General features: G+C 39.7%; 1 long non-coding RNA gene across 1 annotated transcript in view; it reads right to left on the bottom strand.

Annotated features, from left to right (window-relative positions):
* LOC123782969 (uncharacterized) overlaps nucleotides 1–20428 on the bottom strand; it is a 43965-nt gene extending 23537 nt beyond the window's left edge. The window contains exons 1-2 of the long non-coding RNA XR_006777082.2: nucleotides 20127–20428; nucleotides 17424–17486 (exon numbers count right to left, since the gene is read on the bottom strand). This is a non-coding gene — a long non-coding RNA (uncharacterized LOC123782969). The remainder of the gene's footprint in view (nucleotides 1–17423; nucleotides 17487–20126) is intronic.
* Between the last annotated feature and the right edge of the window lie 276 nt (nucleotides 20429–20704).

The raw sequence follows: 20704 nt of genomic DNA, 5'->3' as shown, positions 1-20704 counted from the left end.
TTTTACAGACGAAACCTAAAGCCTGGGGAAGGCATAACTGCTTCCATTACACAGATGTGCTATTTGCTTCAACTCTGAAGTTTCCCCCTATTTTAGACTACAGTTTGCAGAATGACCTTCAATGCAGATTTCATGGTGAGGTTTTTTTTTAACCACACTTCACAAGAAAACCAATTTTACATTTTTTTTTCCTAACAAAAGTTTTGCTTAGTAAGACTGTATTATTCCAATTGCTGTAAGTGCTATCCATAGCAAAAAAGGAGACAACTTTCTAACAGCGTTGCCAGTCCTATGAAATGTACACCAGACCTAGGTAATAGCATGAAAGTCAAATTTTCCTCATCCTCCACTCCAGCTTGGTTTATGCCCTTCTGCATCCACAGGCCAGTCCATCTATTTGCATTTTGCTGTAGAAAGCAAGGCAATGATCTTGGTTTCCTGCTTTGTATGTAAAAGCAGGAGTGTGGTTTCTGGAATGTAGTTGACCCTATGTTTTTGAATGGAGAATATAATCGTCATTACCTGTTCCCTCTCTCATCCAATTGTGCTACCCACCAGCATTGCAGTGGCAGAAGCAATATACCCGGGTTTCCCTGCTGCTTGTAGTCCAGCTAGGAGCTGACCCCAATATAGCCTCCTGGCTTGTTAGCAATGGGAGGAGCAATTATATCACATGCTTGGACAGGCCAGTGAATAATTGGCCAGGTTCAGTTTTGGCTGCCAGCCCTGCTGTTCTACAGAAACTATAAACATAAAGAAAACCAATTAGAGTCCATGGTCAAGGTCTACAGTCTGTATGACCTCACTAGCAGGCACTAGCCTCTCATTTTCCACTTCCTGCTGCATTCCTGAGGTCAGATATTATGCAAAATGATACTAAAATTTGTCTTGGAGTAGGGGTATGGAAGGAAAAAGGAAAATTGTAAAACAAAAGAGTAATAATGGGGAGTAGAGCCAGGAATGGGGAACCAAAAAATATAAGGTTGTAGCAATTTAAGGACTTTGAAATTAGACAGACAAATGGAATAGAAAGGGGAGTCCAGAAATGGACCCAGACGTGTCGAGAATTTAGTACGTTGGCATTTCAAGTTAGAGGAGCAAATACCTATTTTCAGCAAAAATGTGGGGGCTCTGTCTAGCCATCAGAAAGATATAAAGTTGTATCCCTTATTCCATTGCTGAAATAAAGTGCAGACAAAATAGTCAATGTAAAAAATAAAATTGTAAGAACACTGACAAAAAATGGGCAATTAAAAGAATCTTGGAGCACAGAAGACTTTTCTCAGCATGACACAAAATCTAGAAATCATAAAGGAAAATATTTACACACTTGACTAGTAAAAATTTAAGACTGCTGAATAGATAAAAAGCACACTATTAATAAAGTTAAGAGACAAATACTGGGAAAAAATAACCAGTAAATGTGGCAAATAAAGAACTGATTCCTTTAATATACAAAGAACACTTACAAATCAATAAGAAAGAGATGAATAACCCAATAGAAAAGTAGGCAATGGATATGAGCAGCTGAAAGTCACCTGGGTTGGTTGAAATGGGATTAGAGTGGGGTGGAGTGTCTTTGAAATAGATTGGGGGGGGGGACCCAAGGTGAGGCTACTGGACCTGTGGGAATCATATGGAAAGTAGCAGAGTCACATCTTCAGACAGCTGAATACTGCCAGTCGAAGGCAGCAGGGACTCCCATGGGAGCTCAGCCAGTGCAGACCATCTGTCACCCTCCAGAGAACACCACCCATAGCCTGTGCTGAGAGACTGTTCGGCTGTTTCTGTATTATCGCTCTGGTGAGTGTCTTGCACAGAAAGTTGCCTGCACATGGCTTGTGGATTGTTCAACAGACGTGACCCTCAGCTGTGACTTGATACTTTGTCCTGCTCCATCTTATTGTCCCATGTGGTTTCCTCCCTCCTAGGAATGTAGTACAAGTTCTTTGAGATCCAGAGGACACTGGGAGTCAGGAAGGGAAAGGCCGGCATGAGGATTTAGGCAGGCTTGGCCAATGATACAGCATAGCCTTTTTACATATATGCTTGTTTATACAAATATACTCTTTCTGGAGTGATACACATGAAAGGAACTGAAAGAAGGGGTGTTCTGTAACATGGGATTTATAATGATAAATATACATTATCTTATAATAAAAATTGTCCAGTTAACAAGGACCCCCTTCCAATTCCATTTTAATAAAGCTTAGGAACTGTTGGGGGCGCCTGGGTGGCTCAGTTGGTTAAATACCTGCCTTCAGTTCAGGTCATGATCTCGGGATCCTGGGATCGAGCCCCGCATGGGGCTCCCTGCTCAGGGGGGTGTCTGTTTCTCCCTCTCCCTCTCCCCCTCTCCCCACCGCTCGTGCTCTCCTTCTCTCTTAAACAAATACATAAGTAAAATCTTTTAAAAAAAATAAAGTTTAGGAGCTATCATAGAAATGAATATTACTTGTCATTAGATAGACTTAATTCCTCCTATGTCCTGAAGGTTTGGAGATACTTTAGGGTCACAAGGTTGAAGCCACGATACATATTTGTAAGACTTAAGCCACTATGTGTTCTTTACAAAGTTGAAGCCACCATGCATTCTTCACGACCAGCTACATGACAAATAGAAGGATCTAGTTTGAGTGCCTCGCTTGTAGGTCTTCCTCCGACTAGTTAAATGATTTTGAGACCTAACCTCTTTGCAGCCTCAGCTTTCTTATCTGTTAAGGGAGAATTATAATATTAATACTTATTTCTCTGGGTTACTGTGAGGGCTAAAAGAGATAATACGTAAAAGCATTTTATAAGCTGCAAAGTGTATTTAACTACCAATCGTTAATAATGACAGTGCCTTAGGAATCATACAAATGGAAGTTTTTGTTATTATTCAGAGTATTAGTATAGGAAGTTGTGCTCTGGCTCATTATATGATTTATTGTATGAATTATTTGAGGGGGAAAAGTTCTCTTTACAGGCGGATGCCTGGTATGCGCCAAGTTATAGCTCTCTAGAGAGATCCCATTAGGTCCAGGTTGAGGTTATGGAATAAAGGATTTGAGGACCAAGATAAACTATCAAAGTGAAAGCAGAGAAGGCAAAGCAGTGGGGGAGGGGTATGGGGGGTGTTTTCTTTCATCACCAAGAAGTTTCCACTGCTAGTCCCAATGGCATAAAACAAAAGCTGCTTCTGAAGGGGCTGGCTCACACAACTAGGAACTAGTGTCTGAAGCATTTGTGTCTTTAGGAGCTTAGTGGTGTCAAACCAGCCACTTGTCTTAGTTGGGCAGCTTGGCTGAGCCGAGAGTTTGTGTGGATTACAAGTCCAGTAGGTAAAAGGTACCTAAGGAGTACTGCTCTGCTCTCCCTCACTTGCACTTCCTTTCTCTCTCTAGTAAGTAAATAAAATCTTAAAAAAAAAAAGAAAAAAGGAGTACTCATTGGATCTAAATGAGGCATTGTATTTTTAATGATGACTTGAATGTGCAAACATCCAAGGATGAGCTAGTAGAAGAATTTAAGGACTTCTGAATCTTTTTCAACTTGAAAAATTGAAATAAAATATTAATTTTGTTGGTTCTCCAAAAAAAAATCCCAGGTTTCTGTGGCATTTGTCAATTTCCATCGTATACTCCAACCACAGGCAATTTCAAGCTACCAATGTGACATTACTGAACGTAGGGTTGGGAAGAGATGTACATAACCAGTGGTTGTGTTATGAACTGTTGCAAACTAACTTTAGCAATCTCTGGAGGGATCTCAAAATCATCATGTTGAGCAAAAGAAGCCAGAGCTTACACTGTATTATTCCATCTGGATGAAATTCAAGATACCATGTAGCATATAACAGGTGGGTTCCTTTTGATTGCTGAATAGTATTTCTTTGTATGAACATAATACCATACGTTTATCCATTCACCTGCTGATGAACATTTGTCTTGTTTTCAGTTTTTGGCTATTTTAAATAAAGTTACTATGAACAGTCTTGCACAAAAACTGTAATGAACATTCTTGTACAAGTTTTTTAATGGACATATATTTTCATTTATCTTGGGTAAATACTTAGAGTGGAATTGCTGGGCCATAGGTACACGTGCATTTCACTTAACAAAAAAGTTGACATCATTTTTGAGGCATTAGGTACCCAAACTGAGAAAAACAAATGTGAAACCAAGGATGTCCAGTGTCCTCTCTTTAGACTACTTTCAATGCTACTGGTACACACCCTACCTGAGTTTAGAAGAGAGAAAGCCATGACAGTTTGTTCATTCAATTACTCGTTAGCTCACTAAAAAATATTATTGAACACCTAATATGTGCCAGGCACTGCCGTATGCATAGGGAAAACAATGGTAAATAGCTCATGTCCCTGCCCATAAAGAACTTACGGTCTAGGGAGTATCAAGTCTCCTTGGGCTACTTGATTTCTGCCACATTTTTCATCTGTAAAAGGGACAATTATAAAGCCACTCTATTGGTTAATGGGACAGAGAATTTCAGGTAGAGTGACTCGTGACCACAAAATCCAACCAGGTTTGAGAACTGCCAAGAATGTTGACTTGGACTTGCCTAAGGTTACTTTTACTTTGTATTATTATACAACCAGCAAACAGATGTGTGCCTGAAGTTTGGTGGTCTCAGCTGTCTTGGCAGAGTGAAGACCCCAGTCAAAGTAGCCCACAGCTGTGGGTTCTTTGCCCTAATTCAGGATGGCATTGAAGGATGACCTCAAGAGAGCAGTTATGGCTCCACTTTTTCCCCATACAAAAACAAGTCTTGCTCTGCCATAGTTACTTACTTCTGCATTTTATTTCTTATTTTGTCACTGAGCCTACTGAAAGTTTCCTTGCAGAAGACCCCATATGCCATTGTTGAATTTGCCAAAACAAAGACAATATTTATTCCTTCCAACACTCAGCCTCTGATTGGAGAGAGAGTATGGTGGGTGTTATATCCTCCCTCTGGGCAGAGGCAAACAAATGGTGAGAAAATATCCTCCAAATATTCAGGATGCTGCTGCAAAATTACCAACGCCATTATGAAGATGAAGATACCGAGGCTGAGACTCATCTGTGCTGTACAACTTGAACTTGGGTCTATATGGCTGCAAGGTTGGATACATTCCTGACTCCTTGCTGGGTAACATATTGAGAGCTAAGGAGATAGGGAGATTTGTGTCTTCAAGGAAACCCGATGGCTAAATGTTAAGTGTTTGCCCCTTTGGAATTCGTGTAATATTAGGCTGAAGTGACCAGAAGTGGAGTTAGCCCCCAGAAGTTTTTGCTTCATTAGAGGGCCATTTGCTAAAGGCTTGTCTATGTTTTTCTTATTTTAGTTCTGCCAGCAAAACAGACAAAGCCTACTTGCCTATTTACTTACTTTACAAAGTTGCTGAGGGCTGTCCCTTGTTAGACTGTCAGTACAGATCCTAACTGGTGGGGATACCAAGTTATAAGCGGTTGTTAGTTACAAATTAGTCATCAATGGTTATGAATGGTTAGTATGTGGGCTGAAGTTTCTTCTGGAGGAAGCTCCGTATGGACCTCTGCTTGAAGAGAGCCTTGGGTAGCGTGTACTTGGAGAGTGCGTGGAGGAAGGTGCCTCGGTTTGACAACTCTGCTCTGAGGCCTAGCTCACTGTGCCAGAATTTCCTGCCAATGTGTTGTTGGGGGGAGAAAGCTGTGTGGTTTCTTTCTTTTTTTCCCCCTTAAACAAAGCTTTATCTGTAATCACAAACCAGCTGGAGGAGAGAAAAAACCCTGTAGAACTGCATTCAAACACCAGCAGTTGTTTCGAAGACAAATGATTGACTGAACTTCACATTTTTTCCCCAGCAACAAGTTCTAGTGTGAAGATAAAACCTCAGAGAAGAGCAGCCAGTTCAAGCAGCACAAAGTAAAGGAAAAAACGTATTTTGATTTGGTCAGTTGTAGTTGCTTGGGGCAGGTGGTTCTTGTGCAGACTTTTTAATTCAATATCTTATTTTCCATTACCCAAACAAGGATATGAGGCAGTTTGAAGTTAAAATATGAAATATGTTAATCTGCATATGTAGCCACTGCTAGAAAGTGCCTTTTCCGTATAGAGTCAGCTGACCAAGAAAACACAAGGGGATGGATTCACCACGTTTATTCTCATTGCACAGAAAGCACCTTGCTTGTTTTACTTAGTAGGTCTGCAACAATTCCATGCTTTCTTATCTCATTTCTTCCTTGGTAATTAGCATATATATATATTTTTTTCTTAGAGGAGCATATGGCATCCTTACTTGTAAACAAACCCCGCAAACCTCTTTCCGTGTTGTGGAGTCTGAACTGAGCTGTAATTTTATTGAGTCATAATCATGGAAGCACAATGCAGTCCCGGAGATCACAAAATTGGCATAACAGGTAAGTTGTAAGGAACTGGAATAACCGGTGTTGCCAGATGATTCAGAATACGTACACTGTGCATGATGAAAAAATGCAGTGAGGAGACCTAATGACAGCCACCCCAGCCTGCAGACAAAGCCAGGAGACAGGAAAACGATACAGTGAAGAGCTGCTGCGTTTGAACTACGAATCTGGGTTCAGTGACTCTCCAAGGAAACTGAAGTTGTTCTTCAAGCAAAACAGATTTTTTGCTAGGAAGATTCCTATTGTCTGAGATAAAGAGACAAGACTACACACGATTTGTAACTACCTGCTTTGTCCTAAGTCAGTAGGAAAGGAGTGGCTATATATGGTTACATTTTGTAGTCTGGTGTCTGGAATTTCACACGGAAATTTTGCTTGACAACCATTGTCTTCCATATGCTCATCACAATGGCAACACACAAACCCCGACATTTACCTACTTCCTAAACGTGTAGGTGTAAATGTCGTCATTCTAAGTTAAAAAAACAACAACTATAATACTTAAAAATTCCGGCCTTGAGTTGGGAAGGCCAGTTGTTCAGAAATCATAATGAATATATACAATATTTTGATAAATATAAATAAGTGACATTTATAAACTGGTCATGAGAAAAATCCTAATAGGATAATTCAAATATATCCTTTTTTTTGGTAATGTGACACCCAAGGAGAAAGCAGACCCCTTAGACGGAGTGAAGAGGTTGAGTGGGTGCTTGTCTTTTTGCCAAGGGAATCGTTCTAGCACTTTGAAGCTGAGTTCTTATGGTACCCTATATAAGATATATAAGAGAGAGAGAAAATGGGAATTGTCCATGTCAAAGAATAGAGGGAGGAAAGGAGGTGATGTTCAGGAGGGTCCAGAGATCCTCCCTTGCCCTCCTCTCTCCGCCAATCATCCCTTGAAGCTGCCATGTTCTAGGCTTTTCTAAACCCTTCATAGAAGTAACAGATTCCAGAGGATTCACATTAACAGCCGTCCACCTGAGCTGATTTAGCATCTCAGGGAGAGAGATAATTCTAGGCCCTTTCAGGAATTCTGAGCGAAGTGGTTTCAGAGTAGGCTGAGAAAAAAACAAAAATGTTATGAGGTGTGTTAGAATTCCTGGGGTGACCTCAGGACTCCCAAGCAGGGAATTGAAGATTCAGGTTGGGGTAAGACAAACACCACAGCCGGTGCCTCACAAAGAAGGGTCAATATAGTTGGGACTCCGGGTATGGGGAGGCTGTGGGAGATTCACTTCATTAATTGTTACTATAATTTCTGGCTCTGTATTACTCAAATAAACACAAAAAGCCCAAGTGTATATAATAGTTACCTGAGATAAATCTTGCATCGGAGGTCTTAGCCTTGGGTACATACTGGAATTACCTGGGGAGCCCAACAAAAATACTGATCCTGGAGACGTACTTTTGAAAAGATTGATTTAATTGGTTAGGGGTTTTGGAAATAATTTTCTGGGCCCAAGATGGAGCTGCTCTTGCCCATGGTGCCATATGAGCAAAATAAAATTTAGATGACTCTCATGTCCCTGTAAATGCCCTGCTTGGCCAGACACACAGAATATCCAGTAAGCTAATTCCCAAATGCCAGGCCAATCCTGGGCCTTCTCATTCCAAACAAGGTCGACTGTGTCCCCCAGCTGATCTGAGATTTTTCCATTTTTCTCTTCCTTATTTTTTATTCTTTATCCCAAAAAATGCTTCCTGCCTTCCACCCCATCTTTCACTTCTCTGAAGGGGGATTGTCCCCTTCGTGAAGTGTTAGAGCAAGTTTGTATTACTTAAATATATGCACGAGTATATGTATAATGCATGTATTTAATATTTTGGTGAGAACTACTGCCTATAACCTTCAGTGAGTCTATTTAGGTGAAAGCATTGAAATTTGCCTTCTGTAGGAAGGTAAAAAAAAATCGAAGTTAATGTTGCAGTAGTATTTCAGGGTTCGATGGCTACCAAGGTGTAAGAGTTGAGCAGTGTGCGTCTGAGACATATGTAACAACCAGGGTGAGGTTCCCTTTGAGGTCCATCTGGGCAGCCTCAGCCTGATGACCTTTGCTGCCCTTTACCCCAAACCCTTGTTGCAATCCTGTGTTCTCTCTTAGGAGTCATAAGACACTTGGTGATTGCATATCTGCTTGCTTATTATGAATAAATTGTGGGCAAATCAGAGGTTCTTAGGAGCCAAAGATAGCTGTAGTACTTTATTATCTGTAAGATAATTTGATACTTCTTTGAATTATTTGGGGTTTTGGGGGTTGTTAATACTTTGCTTTTCCTTTTCTAGATAAATATATATTGTTAAAAATCTGTCAACCAAACGTAGCTGAGATATTTTGTTCAACAGATACAACGTCTCTTAGGATTTAGATATGAATGAATTAAAAGCTTGGAAAATCTGGAAAGACGAGAAATGGCTGGAAAACACTTTTGGTTGCCCAAGGGTAATGGTGAAACAAAGGGGAAGAAGTAAAATCAAGGGACTTTGGTTGTACTATCAAATCTCCTTGAATGTTTATAGACATTTTTTGGGCAATGATTTCTAAGGGATTTTGGTGTGGTTTTATATCATTAGCCCTCACTACAGGCTTATTTAAATGGCCCTAGGATTCCTACTCCCACTAGAGGCCCAGCCTCCTCAAGGCTGTGATTATGAATTTCCTCCTAAGATTATTTATTTTATTTGTAGATGTAAGGCATAAAGCTGTAATGGTGGAATGAATGAGGTGGGGGGAGATTTTGGGGTCTATCCATATCCTGAAGGTGGCTGACCAGTCCACTACTTCTAATTTTGACTGTCTAAGCTTCAGAATCTGCTTACAGAGGAAGGATACTAGCTTGTCAAAGAAAGAACAATTTACTTAGAGAAGACCATCATGCCATGTTCTTAGATCAGATGCTGTAACAACACTTACTGAGACTGTTTGCAAAATTCTTGTTTTACCTATTAAAAAATTGTTATTATTCTCCTTAGGAAAGGGACTATGGAGATCTTCAGTCTCTAGTACAGTCTTGGCATTGGGACAGAGAAAACCAAGGCTGGAGGAAGTTAGATTGCCAGACTCAACACTGAGTTTAGTTGGTAAAAGAGCTAAAACTAGAGCCTGGTTCTCCACCCCCAAATCCGTGGCTCTTTCCTCCTTCTAGCAGGTTGTAGCCTCAGAATGAAATGAAGAACCTCATTCGTCAACTTTAGAGTATAAGAAAGTGGTTTAGGAACTATGAAAACATTAAAGAAGTCTTGTTCTAATGGTACTTATTAGAGAAGTAAACCACAAGTCATTTACTCTGGACTAGATGGCATATACATTAGTGGTGAGAGTATAGATTTGTATAGACTTCTTGGAAATGAGCATTTGGCAATATGCACCAAAAGCTTTTAAGATGGTCACATCCTTTGACCCAGTAATTCAACTTTTGAGGATTTCCTTAATAATCAAAGTCACAAAGACTTACGGTCATGGATATTCACCCAACATTTATTTATATTATAAAAAAATGAAAATTGCCTAAATGTCCACAGAAGCAGGATTGCTTGGTTAAATAATGATTTTCATTATATAATATGATGTAATAAAATTGTTATTAAAAAAATCATGCTCTTAAAGCATACTCAAAGATATGGCAAGATGGTCATGATAAATGGCAAATAAAAATCAGGCTTACACAATATTTTGTGGGATATAATCCTGATTTTTAAGAAAACAATATATTTATATCATATACAGACACAAAGAAGATTATAAATATAACAAAATGTTAACAATTGCTATCTCTGGGTGGTACCATTATGATTCAGTTTTACTTTTTTTTATGCATTTCTGTATTTTCCAAATTTCTACCAGGAATCTGTATAACATAAATTATGTAAAATTATACAAAACAAAAATATTATTAAAAATATAGTTTGGATGAATCTTAAAAAGGATTTATATCAATGTTTTTTAGACTGAAGACCATTTTGTTCATGGAGAATAAGACCTAGACTTCTGCCCTCCAGAGACACTTGGGAAGAGGAACGAAAGGCCTAGAAAGAACAGACCTGCCAGAAATAATCTGAACCCAAAATAAGTCAGGCTCTTTGGGCCCAACATAGAAGAGTGCACATTTTTAAAGTGCACAGGGGTAAGAATGTCTGAACCTAAGACAGAAAACAAAGTTGAAAAAGCATTAAGTTTTGATGTTAAGCATTATTTCTAAACTCCTAGCCCTGGTGTCTAAGGCTACACATTTCTGAAGTTTACAGAGAGCCTTTAAATGTCAGCATCATTTTTAGCCCAGAGCTCTTTTCTTACACAACATCTAAAAATATCTATTAGTTTAAATTGTCAGCATGCAAAACATTTGCTATGACTTTTCTCATCATATCACTCAAATCATGTCAGAGCGAGAAATAAAGAAAATGCCTGGATAATCTGGCAATTGCTAGTATTATTTGCTGAGATTTTCATGGGGGGTATTTAATAGTAATTCCATAATGTTGGTATAGTCATAGGAAGCCTAACCAAACAGTACTGTCTACTGCACATTTCCATCTAGATGTCCCATAAGCACTTCAAACACATAATGTCTGAAACTAAACTCATAATCTCTCCCCACACTTGTTTGACCCTCGTGGGTTACCTATTTCTGTCAATAGTACCAGCATCCATTTTGTTGCCTGGACTGTAAACTCAAATCATCCTCTAATTTCCAGATTTCTGGGCTGGATTACTTTAAAAACATCTAAATGATCCCTAAATCTAGGCTTGTCTCCACTCCGCAGATGGACTAAATGCTCTAAAAAGGAAATCAGGTTATATTATTTCTTGATTTTAACACTGGATTCCCAATTTCTTCAGGACCCAAAGTAAGTTTCTCGGCATGGCCTTCAAGGCCCTACACGATCTCTATCCTGTTTACATCTTTAGCCTCTACGCTTCCTGGCTCCCCAGACATGCCAACCTCTTGATAGACACAGGACTAACTCCTCAAATTTCAGGACCTAGCTTAGATGTTGCTTCTTTGGTACTCCAGGCTGGTTAAGTGCCCCATCCCGGTAGCTTCCCAGGCTCCATGACGTAGCACCCTATGTTGGAGCTGTCTGCTCACTTGTGTATCTTCTCTGTTAAAACTGTAAGCTCCTGGAGGAGAAAGGTTAGGTCCCTTCCACTGTAGAACTTCAGCATCTATCACAGTGTCTCTTACTATCTTTAGTTAAGAAAGTATCCTCCCTCTTCTTATTGCCATTATCAGCAATGGAGGATTGGAGAATAGATTGCCTATCCAACATTCATGCCACACTACCCCACCGTCATCCCCACCCCGCCCTTGCCTCCACACCCAGTCTTCCTTTTCCACAGCAGAACCCAGATTGTGTTTACATATCCGTTTTCCAAGGGTCTCAGGAAAAGCTGACCCCAAGCCATATTGTCTATTATAATTATGTTAATCCCCTTCCCCTTGCATTGGGTTAAGGCTGGCCACATGACTCTGTCCTGGCCAAGGAGATTTGAGCAGTCCGACAAGGTCTGACGAGGGCTTCTGTGAAAGGAAGAGACATAGGAAGAGGTGGCCCATGTTATTCCTCTTGACGTTTTGTGACTAAAGCCACTGCATCCCTCTTGTTCCCATGAAGGGAACCAGCCTGGAAATTGAGGCAGTAAAAATGCCTGAGTGGAGAAGTGAAATGGGCGTGGACTCTTTTGACATAACTGAGCCCCTGATCAGACCACTTCGAGCCCACCCGAGCTCCAGACTTCCGTGGAAGTAAATTTTCTCATTGCTCAATTAATTTTGAGTTAGAGATCTCTGTTATTTATAGACAAATACATATAAAGATGATTCAAAGACAAATTATAAATAGGTCTTGTTTTACTGAGAATTATTATCCTGGTATTAAAAATATAAGCTTTTTTTCTACTGAGAAGTGTAAAACTGGACTTAATATAATTGTATAACAGATCTGGAACAGCAAACTAATATCGCCTTGCATTGACATATGTATTACTTATATGTTCTTATTGGGAAGGAAAACATGACATTTGATTTTTTGAAATTGGAAGCCACAGAGAAATCAGACTTTGCATTTTAAGTGGCTGAAGTCAGTATCAACAGATTTGGATAAGCCATAAACTAACTATTGAAATAAAATAAAGTAAACCAGCTTTTAAGATATTTCATGTATCCCATTCTTTTACTGAGGTAGAGGTATACATAAAGTCTCTTAGATGTCAACAATTATGGGAAAATTGGGAAGTACAAACAAATGTAAAAAAGAAAGTAAAAAGTCACATATAATTTTATTATATACAGCTAGCTGATTTTAAAACTTTGATGTATGTCTTTTAAGTCTTTAAAAATCAAATATGCCTAATACAAATGAATCTATGTATTTTTATTTATATACACTTACATATAAAATATATGTAAATATATACATAGTCTTGAATCAGGTGTTTTTCGCTTAATATTTTTTCATGAACGTTTTTCCATCAATTATTTGTCAAACCTATGCTTTTACATGGTTATATAATACTCCACCACCGAGATAGATATGCCGTCATTGTTTTACTCATCTCCTGTCGTTGACTACTTCAGGAGTTTCTCATGATTTTTGCTATTTAGCAAAGCATTAAAACAAATGATTGGCAACAAAGCTTGGATTATGTGCTTAGGGTAAATTTTAACTTATGTTGGTCTGTCTTTGGGCCATCTATGCTGTTTCTTTGATTTCTCTGCCTATTCTTTTTTTTTTTTAAGATTTTATTTATTTTCTTGAGAGAGAGAGTGAGTGGGGGGAGGAGCAGAGGGAGAGGGAGAAGCAGACCCTCCGCTGAGCAGGAAGCCCAATGTGGGGCTCGATTCCAGGACCTTGGGATCACAGCATAAGCCAAAGGAAGACGTTCAACCATCTGAGCCACCCAAGTGCCCCTTCTCTGCCTATTCTTACACTAGTCCATAACACTTTTTAAAAATTATTGTGGTTTTATAATATATGTCAGTTTCTAGTAGAGCAAGTTACTCAACACAAATCTTCTTTTAAATATATCTCATCCTCATGGTTTTCTTCTAGATCATTCCTTTAAAAATTGGCCAGAATTCCAAAAATCTAATTAAACTTTTGATTACATTATTTTAAACTTATGTATTGATACTTGGTAATAATAATTAACATTTGTACAATATTAAATCTTCTTATGTCATTTTTTTCCATTTATTGAGGCTTCTTTTATGTCTGTCAGAAATGTTTGAGGTTTTTTCCTGCTTATTACTTTTTTAAGCATTTTCCTCTGCTTTTCTTTAAAAACTTTTTTTTGTTGTTGTTTTTGCTATTGTAGCTGTGCAGGAAAATTCTTAAAAATATGTTGGGGAAAGCTTGACTCTTTTATTGCCAGGCTACTTCTTTTAGGATGTTCACTTTGGCATTTTCTGTTAACAAAATATAATTTCCACTAGGTATGAGGAAGGAATAGTTGAATGTTCTGAGACCCAATTCTGTCACTAATGTAACAATTTATACAAAGTGAATCCCTTCTTATCTCATTTTATAAATCTGAGAATAAATATTTAATATGCCTTGAACATAAGCCATTTAAAAATTTCGATCATTGCTTTTAAAAAATTGAAACTATACTCTAAAAGAGGTAAGGTACGAAACAAAATTTTTTTCTTCTTTGTATATAAAGCAATATAAGACAAGTTGCATTTGAGTTTAGAGACTTGATGGCTCACATAATTATGTAGAACTAATTAATTCAAAATCTGTTTATCAACAGTAGTCTGTAGCTACAGCATTTTCTCCCAGAGGCATTAACAAAGGCTTATCACCTGCTTTCTTGTTGCAGTTTGTCTCAAAGGCAAACCAATACGAAAAATATAAAAATGCTATTCCCAGAACTAACACTTCCAACAATTTACAAGAACTTTTAGTATCTGATACCAATTAGTTTTCTTAGCTTAAATTAAAACAGTTTTATTTAGCCATGAAATGTGTCAAAATAATAAGGATTTTAAAGGCATAATAAAGTTCTCCCCAGGAATTTTTGAAAAATTTAGTAAACACACACACACACACACACACACACAAACACAGATATATATATTTATTTATTTTATTTATATATATGTAAAATTTTAATTATATTTTTTAGGATAAACGTAACAGATGGTTGAGGACTGAAGGATATAAAAGAATGCTATTTTATGCTATAGATTAAACAATATAATGTTCTTTGCACATGGCCTCATATAGTATATGCATATGGAAATAAAAGTAACTATCATGGGCATCATGGGCAATATCTTCCTTTGTATAAGATCAGCAAAAATGAGTTATCAATAAATGTATGTGTCTGATTTTTGATAGGATCCTTTTTTATTTTAATTGTATAATTGGGGCACCTGAGTGGCTTAGTCAGTTGAGCGTCCAACTCTTGGTTCTGCTCAGGTCATGAAGTCAGTGTCATGGGATCAAGCCCTACTTTGGGCTGTGTGCTCAGTGCAGAGTCTGCTGGAGATTCTGTCTCCCTCCCCCTCTGCCCTTCCTACCTCTCAAATCAATCAATCAATAAAATCTTTAATTGAAGTACAATTGACATATAATATCCTGTTAGTTTCAGGTGTACATCTTAGTGATTTGATATTTTTATACATGACGACATTATCCCCACAATACATCTAGTTACCATCTGTCACGTCCAAAGTTATTGCAATATTATTAATTACATTTCCTATGCTGTATGTTACAACCCCATGATTTATTTGTTTTATAACTGGAAGTTTGTACCTCTTAATCTCCTTCACCTATTTTGTCCTGCCCCCCAATGTCTGGTCCCCCTTTGGTAACCAACAGTTTGTTTCCTTTATCTAGGAGTCTGTTTTGTTTTGTTTTGTTTGTTAATTTGTTTTGTTTTTTACATTTCACGTGTAAGTGATATCATATGATATATTTTTTTTAAGATTTTATTTATTCATTTGGCAGAGAGAGAGCCAGCGAGAGAGGGAACACAAGCAGGGGGAGTGGGAGAGGAAGAAGCAGGCTCCCAGTGGAAGAGCCTGACGTGGGGCTCGATCCCAGAACTCCAGGACCACGCCCTGAGTCGAAGGCAGACGCCCAACGACTGAGCCACCCAGGCGCCCCGATATCATATGATATTTGTCCTTCTCTGTCTGACTTATTTCATCCAGCATAATATCCTCTAGGTCCATCCTTGTTGCCACAAATGGCAAGATTTCATTTTTTAATGGCTGAATAATATTCCATTGTATATATATCTTCACACACTGCATCTTTATCCATTCATCTATCGATGGACACGTAGGTTGCTTCCATATCTGGGCTATTGTGAATAATGCTGCAATGGACAGAGAGGTGCACATATCCTTTTGAATTGGTGTTTTTGTTATCTTCAGATAAACACCCAGAAGTGGAATTGTCAGATCATATGGTAGCTGTCTTTTTAATTTTTTGAGAACCCTCTTGAGACGGTTTTCTGAGCAAGTAGATTTCCCCAAACTTTATGCCAATTACTATGTTTCTGGATGTTCACTTGTTTGAACACTAAAGTGAAACTTGTTTTGGGTTAGAGAGCCAGTATTTATTTCTTTTTAAGAAAACAAAAAGGAATTTCAGGAATTGAATTTCTTCTCTTTCCCTATTTTTTAAAAGGTGCATTTGTCTCTTGAAAAATGAAAAATGCTTCTTATAAAGTCAGGGAACTTTTAAGTAACAAAAGCTTATTTTTGTAGCTGGCTTCGCAGGCTCAAGGAAAGGTTCAGAGCACGTTCTGGCTCATTAGCTTCAGGGTGCCTAAGCATTTGACCCTTGGTCTTAATCTTTCCTGTAACACAACTCGAGGAACTGTTAGAAGTTTCCCTATGCCAGATTCAAAATAAATGAGAATCCTATAATGTACCCAAACTGAGTACCTGCAATTCATGGTTGAGAGAATGGGCATGAATCCCGAAGCCCTGAGGGGACTGCATGGTTAGGTGTAAAAACTGAAGGTACCCCAGAACTGATGGCTTTCTCGAGTTGAGAGGGTCTGTGTCCACTCAACATCATTTGTTGTCATGACCATGCACTGGGACATTGAGAGCTGTGCCTGTGAATTATGAGACCTCTACTCTACGAAATGTCATTTGTATTGTTTACTTGGTACTTATATACTGTGCTCTAACTTGTTCTGATTTTTTCTTTAAACAAAGTAAATTTGGAGACGGGTGAAGTCTTTTGTGTCTCACGGGTTTGATTATTAGTCTGAACTCAAGTCCAGCAGCGTGAGTGTTGCAAAGGCAAATTTCCATACAAGAAATTACTCTCTGTATTCTGCTTAGACCCTTCTACCCCCAATCTCTAAAGCCCAAAGTATCTACAAAGAGGAAAAACCTACTTAATTAATGAGTAGGCAAGCTCTCATTATGATTTAACATATGTGTCCTTCCCAACATTAGCTCAGCATCTCAAACGCCAAATTATCAATGGCGCCAGTGATTTTCCAAGGTGGTAAAATTTAAGAAAGAGGTTAGACACCCCCCGACCCTCCCCACACACAGAGACACAGTAAAAATTCTGTGATAAAATAGCATTCAAATACTAGTTTCTCCCAATCTCACACTACAATGTCTGTGAAACATTGACAAAAGACAAAATCTCACATTACCTCATGTTAAAAATGAAAACTGACAGATAATCTATTGCTAAAACCTGTGAACAATTTACCCATTACCACAAGCCAAATAAAAGTAGATTGAGCAAGACAATTTGTGACCTAACCAATTTTTGCCTCCTGAAATAGAATAGGCCAGTTAAGCTGAAAGGAGGTAAAAAGCCATGTATTTCTCCATTGACCCTGGAAAAATTGACCCCTGGTGGGGGAGGACGGCATAGGAAGTACCTTTTGAGATACACCGTTTTCCTTTATTCTCATTTTTCATAAACATCTCACAGGAAATGAGATTGGTGGTATGTCATTGCACCTGGGAACATTTGCTCCCCACAAATAAAGCATTGTCGTTGAGTGTAGTACTTAAGAGCCAGACAGACTTGCCACTTACCAGCTGGGTGACTCTGGGTAGTTTATTTAAAGTCTCTTTTCTCAATGTCCTCATCTGGGATTGCTGTGTTAAATGAGATAAAAAATAGAGAGCTCAATTCACAGGGCCTCGTACAATGCTTTGTTCAATAAAAGGTAGATATTATTTTGACAAAGAAGAGCAGAAAATGAGAAAGTTCCAACAGTCCTAGTAGTGCGTATGTTGTAGATGTAGCTTTATGTCCTTCAGTGTATTAGAGAATCTAGCCAAGGATGAGAGTGGGTTCGACTTCAGCCTTGCCCTGTTACATAGGATGGGTATCTGTCAGATACGGGCCATGGCCAGGAACTCTGCACACCAGCCAGATGCCCAGCTGCACAGGCAATGAGGGATCACACCAATGCCTAAAAGGATAGGATTTTTCAAGCCACACACCCCATCTTTTGGTAAAAGACAAAAGACCAAGACTACAACAAAAGTTAACATGGATTGCACTACTGGGTATTTACCCCAAAGGTACAAATGTAGTGATCTGAAGGGGCATGTGCACCCCAGTGTTGATAGCAGCAATGTCCACAATAGCCAAACCATGGAAAGAGCCTAGATGTCCATTGACAGATGAATGGATAAAGAAGATGTGATACACACACACACACACACACACACACACACACACATGCAAATATTATGCAGCCTTCAAAAGATGAAAGCTTGCCATTTGCAACTATGTGGATGGAACTTCATGCTAAGCTAAATAAGCCAATCAGAGAATGACAATTATCTTTTTTTTAATAATAATTTTTTTATTACTTTATGTTAGTCACCATACAGTACATCATTAGTTCTTGATGTAGTGTTCCATGATTCATTGTTTGCGGATAACACCCAGTGCTCCATGCAATACGTGCCCTCCTTAATACCCATCACCGGCCTATCCCAATCCCCCACTCCCCTCCCCTCTGAAGCCCTCAGTTTGTTTCCCAGAGTCCATAGTCTCTTGTGGTCCATTCCCCCTTCTGTTTACCCCCCCTTCATTCTTCCCTTCCTTCTCCTACCGATCTTGCTGTTATTTCTTATGTTCCATAAATGAGTGAAACCATATGATAATTGCAGAGAAAGACAATTAGCATATGATCTCACTCATATGTGGAATTTGAGAAACAAGGCAGAGGATCATAGGGGAAGAGAGGAAAAAATGAAATGATGAAACCAGAGAGGGAGACAAACCATGAGAGACTCTTAATCTGAGGAAACAAACTGAGGGTTGCTGGAGTGGAGAGGTTATGGGTCTATGAAAAAAAGTATTGCAAGAAGAAAAGAGTTTGGAATCCTAAGTAATATGCAAGAAGACATGGCCTCTGTGAAACAGCAGAAAGCTAATTAATCAGGCCCTCGGTCACCAAAGAACTTAGTACTTCATTTATGCTCTTCATCACTACTTTGCTTTCTACCATCCTTCTCAGTCTCTCTGTGGGTGACCCACCAGTCATGGGCTGAATTTTGTCCTCCCCAAATTCTTTTTTTTTTTTTTTTTAAAGATTTTATTTATTTGACAGAGATAGAGACAGCCAGCGAGAGAGGGAACACAAGCAGGGGGAGTGGGAGAGGAAGAAGCAGGCCCATAGCAGAAGAGCCTGATGTGGGGCTCGATCCCAGATCGCCAGGATCACGCCCTGAGCCAAAGGCAGACGCTTAACCGCTGTGCCACCCAGGCGCCCCTGTCCTCCCCAAATTCTTATGTTGAAGTCCAAACCCCCATATGACTATATGCAGAGATACGGTCTTTAAAGAGTAATTAAAGTAAAATGAAATCATTGAGATGGGCCCTAATCCCATATGACTGGTATCCTTCCAAGAAAAGAATAGGACCTAGACGCACAGAAGAAAGACCATGCGAAGGCACGGGAAGAAGCCAGCCATGTACATGTCGAGGAGAGAGCCTTCAGAAGAAATCAACCCTGATGACGCCTTGATCTCAGAATGCTAGCCTCCAGAACTGCGAGGAAATGAATTACTGTTGTTCCAGCTACCCAGTCTGTAGGGCTTTGTTATGGCAGCCTCAGTAAACTTCTGCACCATCCAAGAGCCTGGACGCTCAGTTTCTTTATTTCTCATCCCCAGGGACCTTCACTTTCATTTCTCTTCAACCCTCCCTCTCACTCCCCTGGGGGGCACCCCGATGTTGTCATAATGCAGAACTGCTTATACTGACATGTATTCAAATGTGGACTGTTTACTAATCTCTGCCCGTAGTTACGCTGCCTGACAACCTTCACACTAGTCGACTCCCACCTCCTTTGCTTTCTAATCTCATTTATCCCGAGATAAACCCCACTTCCTCCCTTCCAGCTCCTTCGCCGTCTTCCTTCTCGACTTAGCCTAGTTGTTTTGATTGATCAGTTCATCCTCTGTCTTGTCAGAATCTTTAAACTTCGGCTTGCTTTCCGCGGCGACAGCTCTGCAGAGGCTCCCCGGCTGTCTGTCTTCCCGGCGCCCGTGCAGCCCTTCCGAGCGCCGCTGAAGGAAACCGCGCAACCGCACGTCTGTGGAGCCCCGGCGGAGTCATCTAGGCCCTCCGCGCGGCCCATCGCCTCTCCCCTTGTCCACAACCACCGTCTCAAACTTCCTCTATTCTCTTTTTCGAAACCCGGACCTTACGACTTCCCCAGCCTCGCTACTGGCAGATGACTCTACTTCCTATTTTGTAGGGAAAATTGAGCTCACCAGAGAGAAATTTCCCCGCAGTCCAGCAACAAACTTGCGAACTTCCCGGCATTCTCGCTGCTCTTCCCAGACCACCCGTCACCTTGCACAGGCGGACGCGCTCGTCTGCCTTCCTCCGGTTAAGCCTTTGACGGCTGCTTGCAGTGCGGCTCCTCCAAGGCCTGGCTCTTTTCATCCTTCTTTATTTCTGTTTTCGTCTTCCCTCTCTCGCTCCCCTCACTCCCCTTCTGTGTTCCTTCTGCTCACCACTTAAGCAGTCTCAGAATATCTCGGTAGCCCCAGGCACCGCTGGGGGGCGGGGGTGCCCCACGCCTCAGGGTGCTGGGGAAAAAAAGGTTGAGACGAGTGCCACTGAAAGGCACACATTTCCAGTGACCCAACTACTTATCTTGAGCTGAAGTTTCACTCATGAGTGAAAGAAATGAAAAGATTTTTCTCCTGTGTTGGGAGCCTCAGAAAATACATCACACGTAAGAATAATAATAACAAATGATGATGATGATGATATAACTAGCGAACAGCATTTCCTCTGTGGGGTGCATTGTTTTAGTGCCCATATTTTAACTCATCTAATACTC

Source organism: Ursus americanus, chromosome 1 (assembly GCF_024610735.1).
Source record: "Ursus americanus isolate L20-20 chromosome 1, mUrsAme1.1.p, whole genome shotgun sequence".
Lineage (NCBI taxonomy): Eukaryota > Metazoa > Chordata > Mammalia > Carnivora > Ursidae > Ursus > Ursus americanus.
The sequence above is the reverse complement of the archived record's forward strand: the minus strand, read 5'-3'. Positions and strand labels throughout refer to the sequence as shown.